The 22,113-nt window shown below is 40.8% G+C and overlaps 1 protein-coding gene across 4 annotated transcripts in view; it reads right to left on the bottom strand.

Annotated features, from left to right (window-relative positions):
- DLGAP1 (DLG associated protein 1) overlaps positions 1-22,113 on the bottom strand; it is an 834,514-nt gene that overhangs the window by 729,537 nt on the left and 82,864 nt on the right. For all 4 annotated transcript variants that reach the window (XM_073679102.1, XM_073679101.1, XM_073679106.1 and 1 more), the window contains exon 2: positions 3,986-4,051. The gene's annotated coding sequence lies outside the window, so the exon portion shown is untranslated. The remainder of the gene's footprint in view (positions 1-3,985; positions 4,052-22,113) is intronic.

The following is a 22,113-nucleotide window of genomic DNA, read 5'->3' as shown; positions in this document are numbered from 1 at the left end:
AGGCCATATTGTGGCTTTTAAATGCTGCTGTCAGTGATTGACAGTGGCACTTAAAAGGTTAACAGCAGCGTTCAGCAGTAGTGCCGATCACAACTATTAAAATGTTGTGTGTGGAGCGGGCTCATCCTGACATGCACCATGATGTGTATGTCTGTCATGGAGCATTAAGGGGTTAAAATCATAGTGGGTAATAGCATAGAGGAATACTAGACAAAAAATTGTAAAAAATACAGCAGAGCTTAAGTAATAAGCCCTATAAAAAAACTATTTTAATCTGCTAAATTGATAGAGAAATATTGGGGCAGATTTACTAATCCTATCTAATATATAAACAGTGTAAACCTATACTGGGCAGTCTGAAAAGGCTCCAAATTTATTAAAAGGGCTTATAAAAAAAAAGATAGATGCCAGCTCACTCCTGCCATGTGTCGTTGATGCCTGTGCACGGATTTCACCACTAATTAGGCTTGATTATAAACTAAGCAGAGATTCCCCTGGCAAATACTGTAGTTTTAGACAACTTGATCTCCATTGATAGTTAATGTGCGAAATAGGAAATCTTGCAAATCACTTTAGGCCCGATTCATCAAAACTGGCATTTTGTACGCCGGTTTTGATGAAGAGTGTATTGAAGTTAGACTCGGCAAATTCATTAAGAAGCATTAATAATTAATTTGGCTCATCTTTCAGCCTCCGTGGGCGACCACAAGAAATATTTTTCCAGTCAATGAGTGGAGTACATTTCTGTCCTAATTTACTTTGTTACATAAGTTCTGTGGAATTTGTCAGCCGCTCTTGGCAATGCCCCATCGTAGCTAAGCTCCACTCTTTTCAAATAAGCTGGCACACCTGGCTAAGACTGGCATAAAAATGTCACAAATCTTGAGTTACTCAAAAACGTTCAGACATTTCAATCTGTTCTGTTGAAAAGTGTTCGATGAGTCAGGACTTTTATTTGTTCCCTTCCGGTATTCCGACTGTCTGAGAGAAGTCAAGTCATTGATTAATGATAGGAGCAGAGCATTCTGGGAAGTAAGGAAAAGAAATTCCCAGTACTTTTAGTGCTGACAAGATGCTGATGAAGAGAAACAACCTACTAAAAAAAGAGTAGATTGCAATTACAGAACAAGATTTTTAAGACCAATCCTGACCATGTAGTAGGCCTAACCAAAAGCAGCTTTAATATGTGGAGGATGAGGACAGCAATACTGTGCTTTTCCACAGGTTTTGTGTACACTGTTAGTGTTTTACTAATGTAATCCTACCTGGTAGACTGACAAATGCATAAACCGATGTCTTCAATATTTATGTTATTTTGTCTTTGTGCATCTATGTATGTCCTGTCATATATACTCACCAAGAGATACTGACATAACAAGAATAAAATGTAATAAGTGCCATATCTACAAGGACACTGCTTCATTCACTAGTGCATTGTACATTGTTACTGTCTTATTCTTTCTGTGTTCATTCTCTTCAAGGCTTCTCTGATCATTCATTTTTAATGTCTATTCATCTCTCTCTATTGTACATACTATTTCTTATCCTCTCTGAATTTCTGTCTACACTTCTGGATAACCGCTTATTAACAGTCAGAGGGTGCATTGGGCAGCCCCTTTATTAAAAAAAAGAGTTGCATTGCAAGGCTGTGTGCACACGTTGCAGATTTGTTTTTATTGTAGTTTTTTCTGCGCAAATTTGTCACAAAACCTGAAGGGTTTCCTGATGGCAGCAAAGTGAATGAGAATCCTGAAGTATCATGCACATGTTGCTTATTTGTGACTTGCAGATTTAAATCTGCATCATGTCATTTCTTTCAGCATTTTTTGCTGCAAATTTCACTCATAGTAATGAGTGGGGGGAAATCTGCACTAAAAATGCATGTAAAAAATGCAGCAAAATGCACCAAAAATGCGCCTATTTTATGCAAGTGTTTTTCCTGCCAAGAGATGCAGAAATGATGCACAAATTTCTGCGCCAATTACTTAACGTGTGCACATACCCTAATACAGAAAGTACTTAAGTATTTTTTTTAGCAATTGTAGATGCTATACTTCAACATATGCATTGAAATGTCCCCTCAAGCTGATGTGTCCTGTATAGGGTGGCAAAAGATTAGGAAATTTTGGTGACTAATATAATATGTATAATATAATTTGTCAGCACCTAGAAATGGATACAAGAAGTGGCAGAATATGCAGGGAACCAAAGACAATGGACGGGAGAGGAATTTTTTTAGTTCCATATTTTCTGTTAAAACAAAAAAAAACCAACAGAAAAAAATTCTGGATAATGAAAAGAGACTGGAGGCCAGTACAGCTCTAATTCTCTTGTTATTAAATCTATTTCTGGCAATGCGATAACTATCGGCAGCAAAGATGTCTCTTCTGATTATTTTAAACCCTCACAGGAGTCAACATTGGATACAACTGTATCAAACGCTCAGGAGCAAGGGTTGATTCACATGCAGTGGTCATGTCTGCAATTTGCTGAAATTTTTCAAAATGACAATTTTTAGTCACGATTTTGGAAGAAAAAAACTTTCGAAAAAACATCTTATTATAACAACATGTGAATTTACCATAAAGAGTATTAGTTCTGAACTGGAATTTCTTCTTGGGAATGGTAACACAGGTTCCTATCCAATGACTGCAAAAATATATTTCTAACATAGTGATTGTGTTTCTCCACCTTTTCCATTTGGCCAGTCCTTGAAAATCAGAACGCAGTAAGATGTCATCCGAGTGCGGTCCAATTTTTTTTCACAGACCCATAGACTTGCATTGACAATTTTAATCTGATACCCGGCTCAAAATTGGACGGGTCACTGATTTTTTTCAGTGGACCACTCTGTCCGAAGAAAAAATCAGATGTGCACAGCCCCATTGAATATCATAAGTATGAGTGCTACCAGTAAAAACTGTGGATAGAAAGTCATCTGAGAAATTCGGTCGTGGGTACGAGCCCTAAACATAATAAAAAAGCTACGTATATTAGGCCACTGTTGAAGTTATGCAAAGGACAGAAAGCGTTTTAAGAAGGTTACAGATGGAGCATATAATCATGTCCGTGAGAACAGACTCTCAGGAAACTGAAGTTTAGAGAGAATAAACATGTATTTTTCAAAAAAAAAAGAACAAAACGATCCCTCTACCCTCAACATGGCAGTGACTTGTTGGTGTACCCCAAAACACCAAACCCACTGCCAGGAATGACAGAAAGAATAAAAATAGCAAGTGTCTCATCAAAAAATCAAGCATATTTTCCTAAAATTCTGCTTAGTTTGTATGTACCTCATTATTAAGTTAAAGCATACCTGTCAGCAGGATTGTGTTCAGTAAACTACATACAGTGTCAGGTGGGCGACATTACACTGATTAAAACTATACCTTGGTTGATGAAATCCATCCTGTGGTTCTTGAGTAATCTTTACTTTCAGTTTGGAGTTAATGATATGCTTGTACTTCGGGGCGACCTGTGGGGGGCGCTCTATCTGGTGCTCTGCTTACATATTCATTTGTATGCTCTTATGACAGCTCCCTGTGCCTTCACTGACCTGCCTCCTATTTTTCCTAGCCCCGCACAACTAGATGCATTATGTAAAATAGGAGGCAGGTCAGTGAATGATCAGTGAGTTGTCATAAGAGCATACAGATGAATATGTAAGCAGAGCACCAGATAGAGCGCCCCCCACAGGCCGCCCAGGAGCGTGAGCATATCATTATCTCCAAACTGAAAGTAAAGATTACACAAGAACCACAGGACGGATTTCATCAACCAAGGTATCATATTAATCAGTGTAATGTTGCCCACCTGACAGTGTATTTAGTTTACTGAGCACAATCCTGCTGACAGGTGCGCTTTAAATTTAATAATAGATAAATAGACCTTTCACATTGTATAAACGGTAATATAATTATTAACATCTCAAATAAAAAAATAAGAAACATTTCTGAATGCAATAGTAAATACAATAGTAACTCACATCCAAAGTGACCCTAAAGGCTGGTGAGCAAAGCGAAGATGAGCAACATTCTGCAATGTGACTTTCCTGAAAAAAATAGAGATTTAAATAATATTTAGTAATGGCATGTCACAAACAGTGAAATAAAGTAGCCCTACATTAAAAGATAACATTCAGATGTGCCATATAGTTATGATTAACTTCATGCCAAATGTTTTATAGATATAAATTGTATAACATTAGCATTAAAGAGGATGCGGTGGTACGTTACATAGCACCACTCCTTCATTAATTTTGATTAAACTGATCTGCAGTATCAGAGACAGCCACAGAGACATGATTGTCGCTGACTCAGTTACTCCAGAAAAAATGAGAGCACTGAACATTCCTTTAAAATGAACATTCACCATTAAACACTATTTTATTTTTTTGTATTCTGGATAAGTTCCCAATTCTGCACTGTTTAATAATCTAATATAGAATAATATATTAAACATATCTTTATAATGGTCAGAGGTGTTTTTTCCTGATACACAGATTTAAAGTAACTTGAAAAACAGAGACCTAATGCTAAAATTTTAGCTTTCTGCAGTGTCCACAAGGGGGGGCCCTATAAGCTTACTTAATACTGTGTTATCAATGTATAAACAGTATACTTAAACTTACATATGAGGATGAGTCAAATCACATGTGGGGAAGCCATTGTTTCTCGCGCCGCAGTTACAGAGGAACTGAGGTAACACATGTAAACCTGCACAATAGTGACTAGGGAGACAGCAGCTTCAGATGGAAAGTGCTGATCAGACAATGCAGCCAACAGAAGTTTTAATGGGAATCTGTTAGCAGGTTTTTGCTATGTAATCTGAGAGCACAATGATATAGGGGCTGATACCCTGATTGTAGACATGTGTCACTTATGAGGCTGTGTTTTGCTGTTTCTATACAATCAGTGTTTTATTAGCAGGATAATATCACTGCAAGACAACTGGCTTTGTGCCTCATTGTTCAACTACATCCCCACCACTGATTAACAACTTTTTGTCAATATACAGTGTACACATAAAGTAATGATGTGGGTGGGGTTATACAGGGCTCAACATTCTGAGCTCTGATAAATCTGTGATTCTATCACAACTGCTGTACCCAGAAATCTACATGATACATCAGTGTCATTTTACTGAAGACTGCCGGGAGATCCATCTGTGCATACGCCAGCCACAGCGAGGACGGTGCCGGTGTGAACTTTAAAACATGAGAAAGATACAAACACCAGAGGTAGGCGGAGGGGCTGGAGCAGGAAATGAAGACCCAAAGTCCCATCCCTATGCATTGAACTTTATTTCACCCATAATCTTATTCGAGTTAAAATAGTATGCAGAAGCTAAAGGGAATCTGTCAGTAGGGTCAATCCTCCTAAGAAGTCTATATGGGCATGACGGTCATAGGAAGCTGAATAAAATGATATCTTCATATCTGCGATGTTTTATTCAAGAGAAATCCATGTTTTTCTTATATGTAAATGATCTTTTTAGATCTATGGGCTGGACACTGATCTGCATGAGAATCTGCCTCCAGTGATTATTTTAAATGAAAGGTGGAGTTACCAGTGTGAGATATGTAACTAACACAGAACAGGAGAAGTGAACTTTGTTTAATAACAAACACATTTGCTGCAGCTCTCACAGCTCTGCTGTATTGCACCACTGTCTGCCTGTGAGCTGGAGGCTGAAGCTGAGGGGAACCTGCAGATGTGTCAGTGATAATCACACACAGCTCTGCAGTGAGATCAGGAGAGCAGAGAGCGGCCAATACACATTACATATCACATCTGATTCCAATGATGTGTCACTTACTCAGCGGCTTGCAACAGTTATGATAATTTTACAGTTTTATTTGCTGCAGATCTACCAGTTCTCTGAATGCCGAGTTCTGCATAACCCCGCAGAACTCTGTGTACACTGTGAATAGACAGAAAGCTGCCAATCAATTGGGGGTTGGGGGTTATACAGAGCTGATGAATATGGAGGACTACATGGCAGCAGTCCTCACTAGTCCTCTAGTGATAATATCTTGCTGATAAAACCATGATATCACCAAAACTACAACAAGCAACCCATTAAAAGACACATCGCTGGAATCAGGGTCTCTGCCCCTACATTATGCTGCTCTCAGATTAGGTAGCAAATATGACAGATTCCCTTCAAGTACTCTGTCATGCCCAGAGAACTTAATGCCTCATTTTCATATGAATTAAAACACTCATGTCTATGGAATGCAGCCAGAGACTATATAAAAGTGTCAATGGATTTACGTGCCCATATATGCAGTTTGGCGGGGGACGTGATCTTACTGACAGGTTCCCTTTAAATGATAAACTAGCCCTGCTAAAACAATACAATGGATAGCTCATCTGCAGATAGTTAATACCCATATTGCTCATTGTGCCATACACATTGTGTTTTATGTGGGGTAAGAAATGGTTTTGGATGAGTAATTGTAAAGCCCTCTTTTTTTTGTTTGTCAGAAAGGAGAAGAGCTTGATAAATGCTTATATAACCTATCCTGATCACCAGTCGTTGACTTCTGTGCTACAGTTTTAGCTTGTGCATTGCTTCCCAGCAGGCATAGCAGCGAGTTGACTCAGGCTGTGTGAAATGTCACTCTGCTTCGCTGTCTCACTAGCTGTGCTCTATAGAGCATAAAATTAATCTTGGCATATTTGTAAAAAGGGAAAGAAGAGTATGTAATTTTCGAAGGGTTCTAGAAATCATTCTACATGGGAAAGCTATCATCTTGTTTGTTCTCTGAAATTTTTCATAAAACAGTTAAGCCTAAATTTCAGTTCAAATGAGCACCAGATTATTATGTAATATCCACCTAGAATACGCTTGACATGGCTGTCATCGGAAAACTAGTTAACGAGACACACTGCACTATGAAACAATAAGAACAGAAGCAGACACCTAAGGACTTCTAATAATAAAAGTGATCAATAATTTTATTGATAATTATTACACAATGAATACAGACTTAACAAAGAATTTTATGTAACAATGTAACTCTATATAATAGACTATAAAACTCCTGGGTCAGAAACTAAAAGTCTATTCCAGGATCACAATCTGGTCCATATTCCCTTTACAGTGCAGTGTATAAATCATGCATGGTTACCATAGTGCACGGAGGGCAATAAAGACCACCTGTCCAACAGACCCATCATTATACAGAGAGCTTAGCACATACTGTACTAACGTTCCCAAATACAAAAGCGTTGCTTATTACAGGATTGGCACAGAAAACAACCCATGCATAGCATTAACCCACTTGCATCATGCACACTGTCATGTCCTGTTTCTCACTGGTCTTTAATCTTTATTGTGCTCCTTTATACCTGACCTTCCCAATCTTCACATACCCCAACTTTTAATTAAATTTGTAGAAATGTATACGTTATAGATATTTATATTTTAATATCTCGTTCCAAGCATTTTAACCATTATAACTTTACATATGTAGCATAATTTTCTCTATGATTAATTAATGAAAGTTAATGTCATAATCAGCATCAATGATGCAGTTGCATTGCTAAGATCTTGACAAATGCCAGCACCCACCCCCTCACATTTTCAGCACCTTCCCCACCTATTCCCAACTTATTCAAACTCCCCATTCTGCTGCTACTCCTAATTCTGTTGCTCAAGTAATAATACCCCCTGAGTCTTCCTCCTGTAATGATGCTCACTCTAGTAATCATGCCCCCTTAGTGCTCCTTTCAAGTAATAATGCCCCCCCCGAATGCCTCCATCAGTTAAAGTGCCCCTCAGAGTGACAACTTCAGTAAGTAGCCCACAAAAGGCCCCCTTCAGTAATAATATCCCCTTACTCTGAGTGCACCCTACAGTATTAATGCTCCAGCAGAATACCCCTTCAGTACTAATGCCCCCCCATAGTGACTCCTTCAGTAATAATGCCCGCCTACAGTGCCCTCTTTAGTTATAACACCCCCAGATTGCCTCCTTCAGTAATAATGCCCCTAGAGTGCCCCTTTAGTAATAATGCCACCCCCGGAGTCCCCTTTCAGTGATAATGCCCTATAGAGTGACGCCTTCAGTACTAAGTCTCTCAGTGTCCCCATTCAGAATTAATGCTCTCCTCCAGAGTGCCCCTCCATAATAAAAGTTTATATTATAATAAACCACACTTGCTTTGCACTGGTAAGTGAGTAGACCGAGATGTCACCAAAAGTCCTGTATCCTGCGTGAGTCTACAAAAACTGCAGAAAATGAGACAGACTGGTAAATCCTCTACAGTGGGTGAATGTATGTGTGTATATATGTGTGCTCTGTGTATACATATGTCTGTATGTATGTGCTCTGTGTATAAATATATGTCCATATGTATGTGCTGCATGTATATAAATATATACAGTACAGACCAAAAGTTTGGACACACCTTCTCATTTAAAGATTTTTCTGTATTTTCATGACTTTGAAAATTGTACATTCACACTGAAGGCATCAAAACTATGAATTAACACATGTGGAATTATATACTTAACAAAAAAGTGTGAAACAACTGAAAATATGTCTTTTATTCTAGGTTCTTCAAAGTAGCCACCTTTTGCTTTGATGACTGCTTTGCACACTCTTGGCATTCTCTTGATGAGCTTCAAGATGTAGTCACCGGAAATGGTTTTCACTTCACAGGTGTGCCCTGTCAGGTTTAATAAGTGGGATTTCTTGGCTTATAAATGGGGATGAGACCATCAGTTGTGTTGTGCAGAAGTCTGGTGGATACACAGCTGATAGTCCTACTGAATAGACTGTTAAAATTTGTATTATGGCAAGAAAAAAGCAGCTAAGTAAAGAAAAACGAGTGGCCATCATTACTTTAAGAAATGAAGGTCAGTCAGTCCGAAAAATTGGGCAAACTTTGAAAGTGTCCCCAAGTGCAGTTGCAAAAACCATCAAGCGCTACAAAGAAACTTGCTCACATGAGGACCGCCCCAGGAAAGGAAGACCAAGAGTCACCTCTGCTTCTGAGGATAAGTTTATCCGAGTCACCAGCCTCAAAAATCGCAGGTTAACAGCAGCTCAGATGAGAGACCAGGTCAATGCCACACATAGTTCTAGCAGCAGACACATCTCTAGAACAACTGTTAAGAGGAGACTTTGTGCAGCAGGCCTTCATGGTAAAATAGCTGCTAGGAAACCACTGCTAAGGACAAGCAACAAGCAGAAGAGACTTGTTTGGGCTAAAGAACACAAGGAATGGACATTAGACCAGTGGAAATCTGTGCTTTGGTCTGATGAGTCCAAATTTGAGATCTTTGGTTCCAACAACTGTGTCTTTGTGCGACGCAGAAAAGGTGAACGGATCTTCATTTATTTTTCAACAGGACAATGACCCCAAACACACCTCCAGGCTCTGTAAGGCCTATTTGACCAAGAAGGAGAGTGATGGGGTGCTACGCCAGATGACCTGGCCTCCACAGTCACCAGACCTGAACCCAATCGAGATGGTTTGGGGTGAGCTGGACAGCAGAGTGATGGCAAAAGGACCAACAAGTGCTAAGCATCTCTGGGAACTCCTTCAAGATTGTTGGAAGACCATTTCCGATGACTACCTCTTGAAGCTCATCAAGAGAATGCCAAGAGTGTGTAAAGCAGTCATCAAAGCAAAAGGTGGCTACTTTGAAGAACGCAGAATATAAGGTTAAGTATATAATTGCACATGTGTTAATTCGTAATTTTGATGCTTTCAGTGTGAATGTACAATTTTCATAGTCATGAAAATACAGAAAAATCTTTAAATGAGGTGTGGCCAAACTTTTGGTCTGTACTGTATACAGTATATATACTGTGTATATATATATATATATATATATATATATATATATATATATATATATGCATACACAGTAGGGAAAATAAGTATTTGATACACTGCCAATTTTGCTAGTTTTCCCACATACAAAGAATGGAGAGGTCTGTCATTTTTATCGTAGGTACACTTCTACTGTGAGAGACAGAATCTAAAACAGTAAATCACATTCTATGATTTTTAAATAATTAAATTGCATTTTATTGCATGAAATAAGTATTTGATCAACTACCAACCAGCAAATATTCTGGCTCTCACAGACCTGTTAGTTTTTCCTTAAGAAGCCGTCCTACTCTGCACTCATTAACTGTAAAATAGACACCTGTCCACACACTTAATCAATCACACTCCAACCTTTCCACCATGGCCAAGACCAACGAGCTTTCTAAGGACACCAGGGACGAAATTGTAGACCTGCACCAGGCTGAGATGGGCTACAGGACAATAGGCAAGCAGCTTGGTGAGAAGGCAACTGTTGGCGCTATTATTAGAAAATAATAAGAAATACTAGATGACTGTCAATCTTCCTCAGTCTGGGGCTCCATGCAAGTTCTCGCCTTGTGGGGTAAGGATGATTCTGAGAAAGGTCAGGAATCAGCCCAGAACTTCATGGGAGGACCTGGTCAATGACCTGAAGAGAGCTGGGACCACAGTCTCAAACATTACCGCTAGTAACACACTACGCTGTCATAGATTAAAATCCTGCAGGGCACGCAAGGCCCCCTGCTCACGCCAGCACATGTCCAGGCCCGTTTGAAGATCACCAATGACCATCTGGATGATCTAGAGGAGACATCGGAGAAAGTCATGTGGTCAGATGAGACCAAAATAGAACTTTTTGGCATCAACTCCACTCACCGGGTTTGTAAGAAGACGAAGGATGAGTAAAACCCCAAGAACACCGTCCGAACCATGAAGCATGGTGTAGGAAACATTATGCATTGGGGGTGCTTTTCTGCAAAGGGGACAAGACGACTGCACCGTATTGAAGGGAGGATGGATGGGGTCATGTATCGCGAGATTTTGGCCAACAACCTCCTTCACTCAGCAAGAGCATTGAAGATGGGTCGTGGCTGGGTCTGTAAGCATGACAATGACCTGAAACACACAGCCAGGACAACTATGGAGTGGCTCCGCAATAAGCATTTCAAGGTCCTGGAGTGACCTAGCCAGTCTTCAGACCTGAACCCAATAGACAATCTTTGGAGGGAACTGAAACTCAATGTTACCCAGCGACAGTCCAGAAACCTGAAAGCTCTGGAGAAGATCTGTATGGAAGAGTGGGCCAAAATCCGTGCTGCAATGTGCACAAACTGGTAAAGAATTGCAAACAAAGGTTGCAATACCAAATGTTAAGTTTTGTTTATTATGTAAAAATGCAATACAATGTGATTTACTGGATTTTTTTTAAAGATTCTGTCTCTCACAGTTGAAGTGTACCTATGATAAAAATTATAGACCTCTCCATTCTTTGTAGGTGGGAAAACTTTCAAAATCGGCAGTGTATCAAATGCTTATTTTCCCCACTGTATAGATATATATATATATCTATATATGTGCTCTGTGTATACATGTGCCTGTATGTGCTTTGTCTATACATGTGTACTTACAGTGGTGTAAAAAACTGTTTGCCCCCTTCTTGATTTCTTGTTCTTTTGCATGTTTGTCACACTTAAATGTTTCAGATCACAAAACAAATTTAAATATTTGACAAAGATAACACAAGTAAACACAAAATGCAGTTTTTAAATGAAGGCCTTTATTATTAAGGGAAAAAGAAATTCAAACCGCCTACAGGGCCTGTGTGAAAAAGTGATTGCCCCCCCCTCCCTTAAAACATAAATTAACTGTGGTTTGTCACATCTTGGGAAAGCTGAGTTCACTTTCCTTAGCCACACACAGGCTTGATTACTGCTACACTGGTTCTCAGTCAAGAAATTACTTAAATAGGACCTGCCAAACAAAGTGAAGTAGACCAAAAGATCCTCAAAAGCTAGACATCATTGTGCGATCCAAAAGAAATTCAGGAACAAATGAGAAACAAAGTAATTGAGATCTATCATTCTGGAAAAAGTTATAAAGCCATTTCTAAAACTTTGGGACTCCAGTGAACCACAGTGAGAGCCATTATCCACAAATGACTAAAACATGAAACAGTGGTGAACCTTCCCAGGAGTGGCCTGTCAACCAAAATTACCCCAAGAGCACAGCGACGACTCATTAAGGAGATCACAAAAGACCCCACAACAATATCCAAAGAACTGCAGGCCTCACTTGTCTCCTTTAAGGTCAGTATTCATGAAAGAGACTGGGCAAAAATGGCATGCATGGCAGAGTTCCAAGACGAAATCACTGCTGAGCAAAAAGAACATAAACGCTCTTCTCAGTTTTTCCAGAAAACATCTTGATGATCACCAAGACTTTTGGGAGAATATTCAGTGGACTGCCGAGACAAAAGTTGAACTTTTTGGAAGGTGTAAGTCCCAATACATCAGGCGTAGAAGTAACACAGCATTTCAGAAAAGGAACATCATACCAGCAATAAAATATGGTGGTGGTGGTAGTGTGATGGTCTGGGGCTGTTTTGCTGCTTCAGGACCTGGAAGAGTTGCTGTGGCAAATGGAACCCTGAATTTTGCTGTTTACCAAAAAATCCTGAAGGAGAATGTCTGGCCATCTGTTTGTGAGCTCAAGCTGAAGTGCACTTGGCTTATGCAGCAGGACAATGATCCTAAACACACCAGCAGGTCCACCTCTGAATGGCTTAAGAAAAAAAAATTAAGACTTTGGAGTGGCCTAGTCAAAGTCCTGACCTTAATTCAATTGAGATGCTGTGGCATGACATTAAAAAGGCAGTTCCTGCTGAGAAACCCTCAAATGTGGCTGAATTACAACAACTTTGCAAAAATGAGTAGGCCAAAATTCCTCCAGAGCGCTGAAAAAGACTCAATGCTGTTTAAACATTTAATAGCTTGCTGAGCGTTTCGGAGCTGTTCTTCAGGCAGAATGTATTACTGTATCGTTGGAGATTTGTGATGATCTGGCTAGTAGAGGGCAGCTGAGAGAGGCCGTAGTTGGAGCACGGGGGTTTGTTGGTTGGTGGGCGGTTGAGAGAAGTCAAAGGAGAGTCTGGGTGGAAGTGAAGCTGAGCATCCTTGGAGAAAGTCTGCATATAGCGGTGCAACTCTGGTTCTGTTGGTCAGTCTGGAATTCGTTGTTTAGCTTGACATGAGCCGATTCGGTGAGGACGACCAAGTACACATAATCTTGGGCTAGGCCACGTGAGGCCCTATCTGTAAGGACTTAGGGAAGCCCTGCGTTGGAAAGATCGGCATTCCATAAGAGCTTCAAGATGCTGTTTCAATCTCTAGGGACTTAGGAAAGCCTTGCGTTGGAGAGATCATCATCCCCTAAGAGCTTCAAGATGGCATTTCTGATTATTTGGGACTCAGCCCAGTAAGTACCCTTCTACTTCAGTCTCAGGACGTATCGGTACCATCTTACATCTGAATGTATATGCGCATATATAAATAGCCTTATAGAGGTCCAGTTAATTATGAGAAAAGGCTTCTTCTGTAAGAGATACTTCGAAAAACTGCTTTGAGTAGGTGATTACTAAAGTGCTGGCACAACACTGTCGTTTTATTGATTTATGCATAGAAAAGGTTAAACGCGTTGTATTTTGCTTGAATATTACTGTTAATTTTATTTAAGTGTACCTGCGTATACTATTATTAGGTGTTATTGAAAGTAACTACTGTCATTGTATTTGTTACTTATACTCTGTTTACCTACCTTCCTTTGTTTTATAAACTGGTTAGTAAATATTTATATTATATTATCTAATCTTTATGCTTGTTTGCTGATTGTTGCTGTACCCCCTCATCCTGTGGCCGTCCCTCGTCCATGTTTCATTTGGTGCTGTGAGCGGGGTGCAGTATCACAATGTAGAAGGTGTCCAGGGTTGGTAATGTGGTACAGGCCGCAGGGTCCGGGGGGAAGCACCTTTCCCAGTCGTTCTCCCAGAGCTTCTCAGCAGAGTCCATACTGAGATAACTTTGACTCCAATAACAAACCAATCGAAGAATGGGCTGATCGTATGTGAAATACATACAGACTGTACAACCTAGCTGAGGAGCTGCACTCTGACGTCACGCTGCATGTGTTAAGAGGGAGAAGCCCGGGAAACAGTGACACGGTGTCCTGCGTCAACACGAAAAACTCTAGAAGACATTGTGGCCATATTGGTGGAGGTTTACGGAGGGAGAGTCTCAGCCGCTAGTTTCCAGATATGCTTTCTTAATCGGTGTCAGCAAGAAGACGAAAGCATCTCCCAGTATATAAATGCTTTACAGAGAATGTTACAGACCTGCCAAAAAAATGCAAGGCTGGAGCCTATTTTCACTAATCCTGACACCATCCTGAAAGAACAGTTTGTTCAGGGACTGATGGATTCATAGCTGAGGTGGACATTGCGGGATCAGATATGGGCGAATGAGACACTTCAGTTTGCCCAAGTTGCTGCAGAATCTTTGGCTTTGAAGGTGAGGATGACATGGGCTCCAGCACTGTGCGGATGTATGGCCCCAGAGAGCAGGAAGTCCAGGTTGAAAATCAGCAGTCCGACTCCTTGGCTGAGATGAGGGCCGCAATCCAGGAACTGACCCAGCAAGTGGATCAGCTAAGAAGGTCTCACGCCCAGTTACTCCATCAAGTGGGGTGTGGGAAGTCAGTCCATTCAATGTATGACCCATTGCCACAACAGATGGGGTGGGAAGAACTGAGACATCCGAAAACGTCTCTTTGAATATGTCACCAGAAGAGACCTCTGACCGGACAGCCCCAGCACGGCCTGACCCACCCCCAAGGACAACCTCATCCAAACCAGGACCAAACCCAAGAACACCTGAACATTCTCTACCCCTGGGCCCAATATGCTGAAGGTGCCGAGAAAGTGGGCATGTCTCCTGGAACTGCCCACAGCTCAGACAACAGATGGAAGAGTGCGAGCCAAGACATTTAAACGAAGATCACCTTCAGTGGTAGGGTGCACTGGAGGAAATGCCCCATGAAGGTGAGGCCTGAAATGCCCTAAGAACCTGGTGTCCCAATGTCCAGTGATGGCCGTATTGTTGGAAGACAAGACTGTTCATGGCCTAGTAGATACAGGAACCGAAGTCTCCACAATGCCACTGGAGTAATTTGAGACCCATTTCGGTCACTTTATCAAAGCCGAGCCAAGAAAACTGATTAAGCTGACGGCCGTTAGCCAGACAAAGATTCCAGTCCACAGGATAGCATGGATGCATGTGAAGATTGGAGACCTGGATGTGGGTCAAAAAGGGGTCATGCTGATGGATGGGGATTCACGGTCAGGAACCTCAATTATATTAGGAATGAATATCCTGCGTGATCTTGACCGGTCGATGTTCCACAAAGATGGCCCATGATACTGGCAGTCACCAAACATTGGCCTACATAAAAGGCATTCCAGAGACTTAGCCTGGTAAGTGGGATTCGCTACAGTGTTCCCGAAGACGAAGTGGTGGGGATTATGACCATCCCACCAGGGCGTCAAAATATTACCTTGCCTCTTCAGGAGCAGATCGTACAGATGGATGTGGGTAGCCAGTAAAGACTCAATAGAATAGTGGCGATTATTGAGCCCCAGAAGCCAATAGGAACTGGACAAGGCCTGACGACAGCACATAGTATGGCGACACTGGTGGATGGCCAAGTGACCATCCGGAATGAATATGTACATGATTCTCCTGTCATGCTTCGTGCAGGTGAAAAAGTTGCGGATTGTACGTGTATGGAGGAGAGACAGTCCCTGAAGTACAACTGGCCCTGATTGCTGAGGAACAGAAACTGTGGACTGTGGCTGTGTCCGAAGCTCCGAGGACAGAGTCGACTCCGGAGTGGAATGGCTGGAAGATCCTCAAGATAATACGACTGGACACCAGTCAGTTCTCCTCTGAACAAATTCAGCTGATTGAAGACCTGTTATAGGAGTTGCAAGCTGCTTTCTCCAGAAATGAAGATGATTTGGGATGTACAACATGCAATGAACACGAGATTCAGACTGGAGACACCCTGGTTGTGTACTTTTGATTAATGAAAACACGTAGTTTGTTATGCCACCCTTTCCTAACCAGTTGAATCTTCACTTATGTGCTTTTGTTTTTTCCTACTCTTCTGAGAGCCATCATTTTTGTAGTTTTGAATCTGATGGCTTGTTTTTTGCAGGACAAGTTGTTGTAATATGAATAATGACATTAATTTTACTGAATAAAGTACTGTAAAAGGGGGAAAAATTCCATATGCATTGAAATTCTGAAGTTGTTTTTTAGATTTTGCAATTGCAACATTTATTCAGGTCAGTACAACTATGGTGATTGCAAACTTTAGCTTTTTATATATATTTTAGTAAATACAACAAATTCTGTACTTTGCAAAAAAAAAATCACCCGTAACACTTACATTTTTCTGTTGATGTAGCTGTGAATTGTTTTGCGTGCTAAGTTGACAATTTTGATGGTAACATTTTTGGGGGATCCACAAAGCTTTTTATTGCATTTTTGGAGGTAGGTGCAGTGAAAAAATGACAGCAATTCAGCATTTCGATTTTTTTTCTTTCTGTTTACCATATGGGTTAGTTCATTTTATACTTACACAAATCTGACTTTTATTGATGTATCAATACAAATATGTTAATTTTTTAAATTTCTTTATTCTCAGCTTATGAAAAGGGGAGGGGGGGGTAATTCTTTAACACTTTAAATCCAGAATGGCCTCCAAAGTTTCTTTGTGATTATAACTAACATTTCCTAGCTTTCCTTGAGAGACAAGTTTCTAACCTAACCTTGATTAGCATGACTTGAAGTAAAATAAGGCGCTGTACAGCAATCTGTTGCAAGAAAATCTATTTAAATGCTTACTGCAGTTTCAACAAATGTTTCATAAATCAATAGTAAAAGCAATTATATTTGTAATATAAGTATATTTTTTTCAGAGAAATATGCTTCTTTCTCCACTTATGAGCCACATCATGTCCTCTAACTTGCCACCTAAACTCATCATTCACTCTGAAAACCAGGTAAAATCCATAAATCTCAAAAAATACAGACTGCTAGATCACTGCGATCTCAGATTACAGCTGCCTAATAAAGTCTGGAATGTAAGGAGTTTACAGAGAAGCAATGTGAAAGTGAGAGGCACAGACACAAAGATCTGAGTGTTTTATATCACCGTGCTGGAATCATAGCTACAATCCTCAGTACTGCTGAATGATGTCTTAAAGTGACCCTCCACCATGACCCAAACCTGACAACCTCATATATGTCTATGAGGCAATCAAGTTCGGTCCATGAGACTCTGGACAGTCCATGCATCACAGTCTGTGACACACGGACGTGGCATTAGAGAGGAGAGCAGGACTCCCTTATGTCCAATATTAAGCTTGTTTTTGAGATTCATTAGTTATAGGCTCCAATTCATCATTGCTGTTTCTCCAGTTTTCTGGAGTAATATGCTCCATTTTAGTGACTTTAGTATTTGCACATTATTTTTTATAAGTTTTGCACCACTTGTTTGTTATTCTAAGTCTTTTCTATTTTTCCTTAACAATTATGCTTTATCTACATGTTTTAGATAGATTCATGAAATGCGATTTTAACCAAATGTCGCATTTTTTGGACGGATCTCACTCGAGCTCCCCCTGGAGTAAGGTTTCTGGAAGAGTTTTCAATTTGGCGTATTTCTAAAACAATAAAAATTTTGCAACTTTTGGTGCTAAAAGTTTGCAAAAACGGGTAAAACAAAACAAAAAAGCATTTTTGATTTTGTGCAAAATTCATGAACTGTGTATGCCATTTTGAAACATTTGCTTCCAAAAAGACAAATAAAATAAAAATGACTTCAATAAATCGCAAATGTTAAATCGGGCCCCGTAACTTTTAAATCAGTAAAAAATCTTATTTCTATTAAACATGTTTTAAATTTTTCATTTTTGATGGAAAAATATTTGATTAAATAATTAATGTGTATTTTTTGCTGGATGACAATACAATCACTGTGCAGCTTTTGTAGAGCTGATAAGAGTGCTTCAAGAAAAACTGGATTTTTGTTATTTAAAGAAAGATATCCTCGAAGCATATAAGATTGCCTACTTATCACAGTTTGAGGAAGCTTTTGAAATTAGCCTCCTGTAGGTGGCTTTTGACTTCTCAGATTTGCAATCATTAATGTAGAAAATGTGCGCTCAACATTTGATGTACAATAGTACCAGATTTAAATCAACCAATGTTAATTGAAAGTCCAGTCCAATCAGTTGGATTGCAGCATATATTGTCATGCTATAAAAACATTCTTTTTTAAAAAATACTTAGTAGCGCTATTGAATACTTACTCTATGCCTTTAAATCTGCAAATAGTGCCAACTATTAGAGGTAGCTGTCACGCTAGGTATGGGGAGAACCCAGTGTATAACGACGGGAAACGGGGAGGGAGCCCTGCAACTTGGGAAATGGAAAGTGGAGACCCCTAAACAGATCTAACGACAAATCCCTGACTCCCCTATAGACTCTAAAAAGATTCTGCGCCTATCACCGAGCAGGAAACCTGGCCCTTGCTGACCCTAAGACTATGAGCTATGTAGGGAGTGGTGAGCACTAAGTCAGATCCACTACAAAGTAAACTACACACAAGGGAAACAAACAAGGAAATACACTTAGCTCCAAGATGACACCAGAGAAAGCACAGCACCAATCTACGAAGGAACTCTAAGGTAATTGTAGTCGATTACTAGAATCCCAGGCCTGAATAGTTATAAAACGCTATCACCAGCAACTCTCTGAGGATCTGAGTGTATTTAAAAACACAGTAAGGAAGTGCTGAGTAACAGCAGAAAGGTGAGGATACCTCAGGGTCCTAAAGGGAAAGTTATAATCCCCAAGCAAGGTGAGGATCACCGCTGGGTCCTAAAGAGAGAGGAATCATAAAAGGATCAGGGAGATGTTTGTAAGGCCAAAAGCAGCGACCTTCCAAAGCCGGACACCGTATGACTGTCTGTCAACCCTGACACACCCGTGACAGTAGCAATACAAAACGTCAACATTGACCCTTTAAAGAGCCTTGCCATGTGACTTAGGGTATGAAGCCAAACCAGAAACTCTATTTACAGACAACTTGATGCTCTCCAGAAGGAGAAACTTTACCCCAAAGACAATCTGTCAGAGGCCTCTCATCCAGCCAACCAAATCTCATGCTTTGCACTGATGAGGGGCAAAAACCTTAAAACATCTGCCTGCAAATGGAGTTTCTGGTTTGGCTTCCTATCATAAGTCAGGAGGCAAGGCTCTTTAAATGGTAGTTATTGCCTTTTAGGATTGTTTTCTCCAATAGATGGTACTAGAGTTCCTGTCCTTTTCCTCTCTGAAAAGGTTATTTGAATATTTGAAAAGTAACCCCTCTTTTTTTTTTAACTAATTGTTAATCAGTTATGAATCTTTGTAATGTATGGTATTTCATTACCTTATCTTGCTTCCTTTTCTCTCCATGCTAAAAGGGCTGTTTAAACCACCTTGTTTGTGTACTTGTAGCAGCAGTTTTAAACTGATGGTCTAGCAAATATCTGTTCTCCTATGTGAGCTTCTCTGCTCACTCCTCCATGCTCAGACAAGGAGTGTGTATGTAATTAGTGTCTGAGTGAAACGTGGACGAGGGACAGCCACAGGACGAGGGGTACAGCAACTGACGCGCCCCCAAGGCAGTGGGGTACTCGGTGTCCAGGCCTATGGATGCTGGGGGGGATATCTCACAGTGGCTGGCCCAGTCCGTGGCCCAGGGCGGTCAACAAAAAGGGGATTGTTTATATGGGATTTGTAGTTCGATCGTGACGCCACCTGTGGTTTCTGGTAATTTGTACCAGCACTGCTGCAGACCTCTGAGGCAGTTGAAAGGCAGCTAGGATGGAACAGCTCCCCACAGGCGGAGCGGGCCTCAGGGCAGTGTAGAGTTTGATGGTGGGTGGTGATTCTGGGGCTTGTAGTGCAGGCGGGATGGCGCAGCAAGAGTAACTGACAGAGACAGGGGATTCGCTTCAATACCTTTACTGGTGCGAATGTCAGGTATGGTCCAGGGTACTCGGTAGGAAGGGTGCACTTCAGGACTTCTCCCCAGTGAGCGGGTATAAGGCCTCCTGGTCCGTGTCTCCCTCTCTCTAAGCTCCTGGCCAGCCTGCAACTGGGCCTAGCTTATGTGTCGTGCTGTTCCTTCACCTGTCGCTTGGTAGTAGGACCTTCCGCTAGCAACCACTATCCTTGGGCGCCGGGGCCTTCGTGGTTCCTGGTCTTGTAATGGGTCTAGCTTCAGGTCGGCCAGGGACTTGTAGTCCTCCTGGTATGCCGGTGATCCCTACTGGGTATAAAGGGACCCTGTAGGTGCGGACCCGGTGTCCAGTTTGTGTCTTGGGGTGAGCCTATGATGCTCCTCTGACTCTCTGACTCTGTGTGACTGAACTGCCTGGCTCCACCCTCCATATATATATCCCTATCAGGGCTCCCTCTGGTGGTATGAGGTGGAAGGGTGGAGGTGTTTGTATGTAATGAGGGCCTCTTGTGGAGAAGTCCATCCATGCACCCTTTTGAGTCCTGTGGTACCTGTGGTAGCAGGGTGCCACACAACAACCAGCAGACACGCACAAAGATTGGATAATATAATATGAATATTTATTAACCAGTTTATAAAACAAAGGAAAAGATGGTAGGTAAACAATGTATAAGTAACAAATACATTGACAGCAGTTACTTTCAATAACACAGAAAAATAGCATACTCTGGTACAATAAACAGAATTATAGTTATATGCAAGCAAGATACAATGCGAGTAACCCTTGCTATGCATAAATCAATAAAATGACAGTGTTGTGCCAGCACTTAAGTAATCGCCTACTTGGAGCAATTTTTGAAGCGTCTCTTACAGAAGAGGCCTTTTCTCCTAACTAACTGGACATCTATATGGCTAATTATATATGCACATATATATACAGATGTAAGATAGTACTGGTACGTCCTGAGACTAAATTAGCAGGGTCCTTGCTGGGCTGAGTCCCGAATAATCAGAAACATTGTCTTGAAGCTTTTGGGGAATGCCGATCTCTCCAACGCAGGGCTTCCCTAAGTCCTTAGAGATGGAAACGCCATCTTAAAGCTCTTAGGGAAAACTGATCTCGCCAATGCAGGGCTTCCATAAGTCCTTAGAGTTATGGCCTCACATGGCCTAGCCTAAGATGCTGTGCACTTGGTTGTCCTCCATGAATCGGCTCATGTCAAACCAAACAACGCATCCCAGAGAGTCACCAACAACAGATCCAGAGTCGCACCGCTCTATACAGACTTTCTACAAGGATGCGTAGCTTCACTTCCACCCAGACTCTCCTTCGACTCCTCTCAACCGCCCACCAACAGCCAAACCCCCATGCTCCAACTCCAGCCTTTCTCCGTTGCTCCAACTCCAACACATACTTATTATAATCTATGGAGCTGTTCACATGTCTGTATTTTTTAAGGACCGTGTGTATAAAAATCACAGAGACATGACAGTATTTTATCCAAATCAAGGCTCAAATCACCAATACAACTCTATAGCTTTGTGAAAATCACTGACAGCATATGGATGCCATCCATGTGCCTTCCTTATAATGTCCATTTTAACAATGGAGAGGAGAAGATTAGCAATTTTTGTTTTGAATGCCAGAACATCACTGCTGAAACACTGTTGGAGAAACTGAAACACTTACCAAATGAAAATCTGTGTTCTGTGTATGATAAAAATCAATCACATCTGAATGCAGCCTACCTCATAAAAAAGTACAAATTACAAAGAAACAGAGCAATTTGGTTGAGCAGGGTCTCCACATCTCCAATAATAGTGTTAATAAAATAGGGGGACACAGATAAATACCTTAGATTTTTATGTGTAACAATGATTTATAGCAATTTTATGTAACTTATCTCACCTGGGGAATCACATGCAACAAAACGCAATGTCAATTAATTTCCTTATGGCAGATGGGAATTGTTGGTTAGGAGCTGTACCTTTCACACTGTAAAGCAGGTGTCCTCAGGGCAAGTTCAGAGTAAGCAGATGCCTCAGATGGAGCAGAAAATAGTGTCATCAGCTCGCTGGACACTCTCTCAACAGGGTGTCATTTTACACATTTTACAGGTTTGTCTTTCAGTGTCTAACTCTGTATTCTCAAAAAT

This window comes from Phyllobates terribilis, unplaced genomic scaffold (genome assembly GCF_046119375.1).
Source record: "Phyllobates terribilis strain yellow unplaced genomic scaffold, ASM4611937v1 Scaffold_4__5_contigs__length_816908805, whole genome shotgun sequence".
Taxonomy (NCBI): Eukaryota; Metazoa; Chordata; class Amphibia; order Anura; family Dendrobatidae; genus Phyllobates; species Phyllobates terribilis.
This window is presented reverse-complemented; position numbering and strand designations above follow the sequence as displayed.